Here is an 8882-nt window from a genome sequence, read left to right as displayed (position 1 = left end):
TCCAAGCCACAGATCCAAGAAGTTCAGAAAACGAAAAAGGACTTTTAAACTACCAAAAAACAACGATGAAGAGAAAGTCTTGAAGCTGGGGGCGGGGCAGGGGGAGGCGTACTAAGTGTAGAGAAACAAAGATAAGAATAGAGATTTTCATCAGAAGCCATATAATCCAAAAGAGAATGCAGTAATGTCTTTAAAGTGCCTTTAAAAAACCCTCTCAATTCAGAACTCTAAACCCGAAGAAATGAGTTTTCAAAGAGGAAGGAAGAAAGAGAGGCATTCTCACACAACAAATGTTAAAGGAAGTTTTTCAGGTTGAAGATGTAAATTACCAGTCAGACACTTGTATCTACATAAGAAAAGGAAAAACAATGGAAAAGCGATAAAGGAAGGCAAATACAAAATTTGTTTTTTCTTATTTTTAATTGCTCTGAAAGGGAACTATGGGAAGAAAAATAGAAAGACATTGTGTGTTTAAAGCACACGTATGACAACAATGGCACAACAAGCGGGAGGGGGGACTGGGAATGTACTATTACAGGCTCGTGAATGAGAGGTAAAACAGTGAACATTGTTTGAATTTTGATTAATTGAGTATGTATATTGTAAATCCTGGGCGGGGGGAGTAGCAAGGGTGTTTTAAAGTGATAGAAATAATGAATCAGAAGTGGAGATGCACGGAGTCATGAAAAACAGTCAATGAAAAAGAAGAAATGATACAAATAGGAAATGTTTAGCAAGAGAGTGTATTTAAAACTAACCATGTCAGTAATTACATTACATGTAAACTATCTAAACGCATTAGTGAAAAGACAAAGATTATCATCCAGTTAGATAAAAATCAAAATAAACAGCATAGAGTTATATGATGTCTATAAAATATAGAGTAAAGCTAGGTTAAAAGTGAAAGAATGGAAATAGATATGGCATGCAAATACTAATAAAAGAAAGCCAAAGAGGCTGATAACAGGAAAAACAAACTTAAGAATGAGAAATACTAGAGGGGAGAAAATGGAACAACATATAATGAAAGAGGAGCCAATTCTTTCGAAAAACATAGCAATTCTATACTTACCTGGCAGGGGAAATACCACGATCACGAATGAGGCTTTCTCAGGGTGAGACCGATCCACTCATTCTGGAGGTGCTGGCCCCCGAGATTTCCCCAAATGTGGGAAACTCGACTGCATCATTTGTGGCAGTGGGGGCACTGCATTCACACTCTTCCCTGGGGAAAAAGGAAGAGAGAAAAAAGAAAAAAGTAATCATTCTAAACACGTATCTACCTAACAACAGGATTTTAAAACACATAAAGAAGAAATAGACAAACCTACAATCTTCACTGATGTTTCTACACTTATCTTTCAGTAATTGATAAAAGTGGACAGAAAATAAGTGAGGATATAGGAGAGACTAGCAACACATCCAACCAACCTGACCTAACCGACATTTACAGGTCACTCCCTGGAAAACAGCAAAATACACATTCCTCTCAAGTACGTATAGACTGTTCATCAAGATAAACCATATGTTGTGACATAAAATAAACTTTAACAAGTTTAGGAAATCATACAACATATATTCTTTAAACACTGTGACACTAAGCTAGAAATCAAAGAGAATATCTGAAAATTCTCAAATATTTGGAAATTGAACAACATATTTCTAAATAACCCATGAGTCAAAAAAGTCTTGTGAGAAATTTAAAAATATTCTGAACTCATGAATAAAAAACATCAAAATCTGAAAATTAAACATGCGCCAACTATACAATCCAGCCATTCCATGCAGGCATGTGCCCATGAGTATAAAAACACTATGTCTCTATAATGACTTTTACATGAACATCCTTAAAATACTAATTATAATTTCCCTAAGCTGAACAGAACACAAATGTTTATCAAAAGTGAATAGGTAAGCAAACTTTGGTGTATTCATATAATGTAATACTACCTGGAACAGAGAGAAATGAACTATTAATATACATACAAATATAGGTAAACTTCAAAACTATTATGCTGAAGGAAATAAGCCAGGCAAATGGAATACATATTGTATGACTGCATTTATATAAAATTCTAGAAAACACAAACGAATCTGTAATGACAGGTCAGTGGCCGCCAGGGGATGGAGAGCACCGTGGGGAGCAGAGGGGAGAAGAGCTTAGTGGGACTCAGACATTCAAGGGTGATGGCTCTCTTGATTCCCTCCCTTGATTATAGGATAGTTCCTAGGTGTATGAAAATGTCAAAATGTATCAAAATTGTAATATATGCAGTTATTGTATGACAACTACAGCAAAGCTTTGCAAAACAAAAATAAATCAAGGAAATTCATGTAAAGTTATACAACTTCAGTTGACTTCAAGTAAATGTCTTGCTGAACTTGGGATCTGACCGCAAGCAACTTCCATCCTTCACTCCATCCCTTCCTAGCACATATAAGAATAAATGGGGACTTTTATTAAAGCTGGACTTCATAAAATTTTGCTACAATGTCTAGAGTTTAAATTGATATTGTGAACTTAAAAACTCAAATGAAAAAAGGCTTAAAAGTAAACATAATCTAAAACATTAAGTATCATCCCTAATTTTACATTTAGCATCTTTCGGCCTATTTACTGCTCCTTCTGGACCATAATAACAAGCATCAAATTTTCTCTTTTCCATTATGTTATAGGGTCTTTTTTATAAAAATTGTCTTGTTCCACTATTAAGATGCTGTGTTACCTCATGATGAAGTAGTTTTCACTTTTTATTTACAATAAAAGGCTCAGACTGAGCAGTTTTTATCATTGCTTATCCCACATCAGTGGAAAAATCATCTCATGTTTGGCAGCAAGAACAGCCAGTAACTCGTTTTAATGCTGCAGCAGGCCTTGCCTGCTAGGGGGTCACAGCCCTGCTCTGCGAGGGCTTAGGATGAGGAAAGTCGCACAGCACCCTGACACACTCAACTAAAACAGTGAACCAGGTCATGGAAACTTAGAGGAAATGTATAATTTTGCAGTCTATCTACATCTGTTCAATCATATTAGCAGTCGTGACCAATAAATTGGATGTTCTAATGATATTTGTCACTCCTGGTTTTGAGTTGATTTCCTTAAAGAACTAGTGTTTTGTTTTTCTAATTTTAGAGAATATTAAGAACTGTTCTCCACTTAACTAAATCCAGGATTATGAATGCTTCCTCCTAAAAAAAAAAAAGTGCCCTGTGCCCCTCCAGCCATTTGACAATTCAGTTCCTAAGAAAAGGAAATCATGCTTTTCAGTTTAGTGATGGAGCTCAGGCCTCATTAGTATCTGAGTGTTGCAACCCCACCTTTCACACAAGAAGAATCCCTGGTCCCCTTATGTGCTTCAGTTCTCATTGTTGGGTGGCTAAGGAAATGGTTTGTGGTCAGCAGTCAGACAATTATCCTTGGCAAGTGATTGTTGCCATTTGGCATCCCAAGAGTCAAAGGCGTATTTCTTCTCTTTTGTTTATTGTTATTGCTGGAGTGTCGCATAGTGTGTTGTAGTTATTTTTTTAAAGCAACAGGAAGTTGTTATTATCTGGCTTGGGTTGAGTTTCTTTAGTTTGTTCTTTCTGTTGCCCCATTATTGAAGGCACCAGAAAAACACTGTATTTATCCTCTCCTACAAGTCAGCTTCCCCTGGGCTCTGGCTGCTCAGGTAAGTGGAATTTTCCACTGCAAACGTCCCCCCAGTTTTCTCATTCTTGATTTGGCAGCTAATTGACCTGTCATACTTCACTCTGCATAAGTTATTTGCAATGTCAGGAACATTTCTGAAAAGTAAAATAATGAGGCCTAAAGTCAACACTTTTTAAAAGAAATTCTGAGTTGTCCTCTCCAGTTTACCAGAAAGGCAGTATTGAAGGATTTGATGGCAAACTGTTTCCACTCTTCTTAAAGGAAGAATTCTTTGGTGGGCTGTTGTAGGGACAGAAATTTGGGCATCTCCTTTAGAATATTCTCCTAGGTTTTCCTGAGTGGTTTTCTTATTGGTTTTAATAGAATCAAGCATAGGTTGCTTGCTCAGCAGTTTATTCGGCATTAGTACAACTCTGATTTAATATTTCCTTATAACGTATTTGGCCAATTACATAAGAGTGATCGCACTGCTGACACTACTCAACTGTATTGCCAGTCCTCGTCTGCCTGGCTCCTGACTTCTGTTATGAGAGAAATACATTTCTATCCGAATACCTGGGTTAAAATAGCCCAATCCCTGGTCCTAACCCCTGGAACCTGAGAATGTTACCTTGGGTAACAAAGTTTCTGCAGGTGTGATTAATTTAAGGGTCTGGAGATGAGAATATTATTCTGAATTATCTGAGTGGATCCTAAATGCCCTCATAAATATTTATAAGAGAGAGGCAGAGGGAAATTAGACAAACAGAGGAGGAAGCTGGGGATTGGAGGGAAAGAGGGAAATTAGACAGAGACAAGAGCAGGGATTGGAGTGAGGTGGCTGAGGAATGCTAGCAGCTCCCCAAAGCGCGAAGGGACATGGCACAGATGCTGCCCCAGAGCCTCCTGAGGGAGTGTGGCCCCGCCCAGGGAGACTGTGTTCAGACTTCCGGCCTGCAAGACTGTGAGGAATACATTTCTGTTGTCTTAAGTCAAAAACAAAATTCAAAACAACGAAAAATTAAGGGCTATTATCATAGGACACACATCCAGGATTTTCTGAAACTTCCATTTCTTGTTAGGAATTTGTGATGCCAGACAGGCAGCATCATTTACTCGTACACGAGTGTCTCAGACTGACATTGTCCCAGATATGCATAGCATCAGGCAGCTCACTGTGCATCTGTCCTCCCAGAACATGTAAGAAATACAGTTTGGCCATCTCTGAGAATAGGGTCCAGCAGACATTTGTTAAGAGAGCAGTAGTTTAGGTGATGATCTCAGAGAGAGGGATACTCACATCCTTCAGTTCCCTTTCCCTTCAAAAACACAAATCAATGAGCTTGCCTCTCATTAATTTATCTAAACTTTTCTTGACCCTATTTATGTTTTCAGCCTTATGAACTCCTGAGGTAATGAATCTGAGAACCACTGTTTAAGAGGATTGATTATGTTGCCTGGAGGAAAATAGAAATGGAGAGAAGATGAATCACCCAGACAGAATCACTGTGCTGCAACCCAGATCAAAAGGCTCCCCAAGCCTATCCTGTATCCGTGCCCTAGACCCAACCTCAGTGGGCAGAAGAAAACATGCAGCTCTCACCCGGCCAGCTGTGCTTTCCATCTTAATTTAAAATTCACACTGAAGCGAGAACTAATATGCTCAGCTGAGTTGTGCAGGCCCTTAACCTTTCTCTGTTAGAAAGAGCTGTTTGACATCTTTCTTGGAAAAAATGGTCCCTACCACCTGTGAAGCTGCTTTGTGCTAGTTGGCGTTCGGGGTAAATAAAACAGGTATGGGCCTTAACATTTGGAGGACTCAGTAAATAAAAGAAGGGAAAATAGGCAAACAAAAAGAAGTTAACAGGAGATATATAAGATGAAATAACTATGCAGAGACATCAGTAAATTAAGAAGAAAGGATCAACTCACAATATACTCATATACCAGAGCTAGCTACCCTGCCTACAAGTGCCAAAGATGGATGGACAGATGGATGAATGGATGGATGGATATATAGATGAATAAATGAATAGAGATAGATAGATAGATAGATAGATGATAAATAGATAGATACTGGGAGAAATTATAAAGAGAGTCTACAGCTTTCTTTTTCTAAATCTGAAAGTACTAATGAAGAGATGGGCAATATCAGTACTTGTAGATTTACTCCAAGAGGAAAGTTCATATTGGGTACCACATTTTTTAAATGGTCTGAAAGAGAAAATAGGCAAAATAAAATAATGACTGTAGTGGATACAGAAGAGTTAGAGGGAACTGGGGTTTGAGGTGTGTGGGTATGGGAGAGGAAACTTGGAGGAAGGATTTAAGAGAATAGAAATTCTGGTAAAGATCTTGGGTATTTTGGTACATCTGGGCATTAAGATTTTTCAAGACTCTCCAGATGATTCTAGTGTGGAGCTAGATTTGAGAACCACTGATTTATATCCCCTTAAAAAGTGGCCACCAAATCAAGCTTTCAATTATTTTCTTAATTTCCTCTACCCAAAGATCTCATGTTGTTTCCTTACTAAGTATTGGGTAGGTGTTATCTCTTCTTTCACTTACTCTTTTAACAAATGACCTGTAATTGAGGTGTACACAATTACTTACTGCTTTGAGTCTTGGGCTTTGATTTGTAAAAAGAAATATCTACTGTAGCTTTGCCTCAAAGAGTAAATGAGGCAATGTTTACAAAGCATTTTGCACAGTACTCGGTACATAGAAAAATACACATACATAATGGCAATAATTCTCATTATGCTCTGACATGATTTTGCTATGGTCCCCACTCCACTGCCTGAAAGCATCAGGCTAACTGCTTTGGATATCTGGTCCTACTGTTCTTTCCCCAAGTATAAGTCCTGCCAATCCGAAGTTCTGCATCTTTGGAGTCTTTGAATGAACAATCTCTCCACATACTTTGCCCTAAACAACCCCTCCCCGTTTCACCATTCCTGAGAACATTTTTGTCCCCAGTCTAAGTTGGTCTTGAATTGTCTCTTCATTCTACTATGCATGTGAACCATTGTCAAGGCATTTACGTTTCATTCTTGTGTGCACCCATGCTGTGCATGCAGAGACCATTTATTGTGTTGAACTGAAGAGTCATTCACATCTAAGATTCACTCAGTAGACTGCAAGCCTCATGAGGGCAGGGACCCTACATGTGGGATGGATCTAAATCTCCCCGAGACCTGGAATAACACCTAATACCTAATAAGATGCTCATGTTCCTTTGCTAGGGCTGCCCTAACAGAGAACCACAGATCGGGCGACTTAAACAACAGAAATTTATTTTCTTACATTCTGAGAGGCCAGAAGTCTACTAACATCAAGGCATTGGCAGGGCTGATTTCTTCTGATATCTATATCTTTAATCTACAGATGTCTTTCCTCCTTATATCTGTATCTTAATCTCATCCTATAAGGACACCAGTCATATTAGATTAGAGACCACACCTATGGCCTCAATTTTATTTAATTACTTTGTTAAAGACCCTCTCTCCAAAAATAATCACATTTCTGAGGTATTGGGAATTGTGACTTCAACACAGTTCAGGAGGGGGGGATACACAATTCAGCCCACCTAACCAATGTTACCGACATTTATTAAACAGCCGTCATGTTCCTATTTTAGGTGGTTGGGGGTAGGAAAATGAGTAAGCTATATTTTCTGCCAGAAGGGGCTTATATTCTAATGGAAGAAGACACTACACACAGTTTCAATAAGTAGAAAATACGCTATGTTGAAAAGTTTTCACAGGGGGATATATGAGAAAGAGAGAACTATATAGCCCCGCAAGGGTTTCAAGGAAGACTGCCTTGAGGACATACTCTCTGAAGTTTGTTTTAAAAGATGAATGACAACTTTACAGGAAAGAAATACAAGAAGGAATTGATTTTAGTATTAGGTAATAACACTGTCTACAGAATGGTAAATGAATTTAAGGCAGGGGCAGTATTAGTGGGCTGAGAAAAAATAAAAGGATGATTACAATAGTCCAGGTGAGTGCTGAAGAGGGTAGGATTTGGCCAGTCATAGTTAGTACAAGGAAGTCAACACAAGGTGTGAGAAACATTTAAAGGGTAAAATCTACAGGTATTATTGGTTAAGTGAGTATGGAAATGACGGAGAAGTGGAGGTATAAGATAGCTCAAAGAAAAGGAGGAGTGTTGAAGAATTTGTGACCGTGTTTTAAAATCACCACAATCATGGAAACTTGTGAGAAATGCAAATTCTCAGGGCTCACCCTAGAACCACCAAGTCAGAATCTAGGGTCTGGACCCAAGAAGTTGTCTTTCAACCAGCTATACTGGTGATTCTGACCCCTGATTCTGCTATAAGACCCAAGTCTAAGAATAAGAAATATTCTCTTTGTATCCTAGAATAAATGGGGTTTTTTCACTTTTATTTATTTCTAATAACTCTCATTGAATTATTCATGCCCTAATCTTTGTTGAATATCCCAAAATTAATTAGTTGAGGGGAAGAAGAAATTGTGAGGTTTGTTATATTGTACATAAGAGGGCACGTGTTTTGGGAAAAGGGGGTGGGGAAAATGCCCAAATACAAATGATCTGTATGCATCAAATGATTTCCTGAAATCTGGCATTCATTATTTATATACTCAAATTTAACATTTGACCAACCTTTGAGAAACCACTTTGTAGTAAGGTCACCAATCAAAAGAAAAGATAAGCTCATTACAGGAAAAGGTTCCAGGTTGGGAAGCAAGATTTGGAAAGCACGGATTTTTCTGAACACCCAATGTGTTACTCATGCCTACTAAAAGAGAGGATGCATTAAAATAACTGGTCAATACCTTAATCAATGTTTTAGTGGAGCTGTATGGTAGAATCAATAGTGGTGACTCCAATGCAATGACCTCTGGAGCTCAGAACTCTGCTGTCTCACAGGTTATTTTCAATCAACTTAAAGAAAATGTTCAGGTCCAAAATCAAGTTGTTTGATTCCTGGAAAATCATTAGTAGTTAAGTAATTAAACAATTACTCACTTATTAACTTTTCCAGGTAGTTTGGTCATGCCTGACAACACCAAAATTGCCTGGTAATTATATGAATTATTCCTTTTCCCAGTTAGTAGTTACCCCAAAATATATTTTCCTGAAGATAACACACAGGGGTATGACCTTCAAAGCATGGAGAGTGGGAATAGGGTGCTAAATTCTCCCAAGGATGAGTGATACTTCAGAACATGCATTGGGAGAAAGCAGCATGACTGATAGA

The 8882-nt window shown here is 38.1% G+C and overlaps 1 non-coding gene across 1 annotated transcript; it reads left to right on the top strand.

Moving 5' to 3' along the window:
- The first annotated feature begins 1064 nt into the window (after nucleotides 1-1064).
- Nucleotides 1065-1228, top strand: LOC118998890 (U1 spliceosomal RNA). The gene has a single exon (XR_005068974.1). It is a non-coding gene; the product is annotated as a U1 spliceosomal RNA (small nuclear RNA).
- Nucleotides 1229-8882: the final 7654 nt, after the last annotated feature.

This window comes from Sturnira hondurensis, unplaced genomic scaffold (genome assembly GCF_014824575.4).
Source record: "Sturnira hondurensis isolate 20B ecotype Veracruz unplaced genomic scaffold, ASM1482457v3 Scaffold0014384, whole genome shotgun sequence".
NCBI lineage: Eukaryota > Metazoa > Chordata > Mammalia > Chiroptera > Phyllostomidae > Sturnira > Sturnira hondurensis.
The sequence above is the reverse complement of the archived record's forward strand: the minus strand, read 5'-3'. Positions and strand labels throughout refer to the sequence as shown.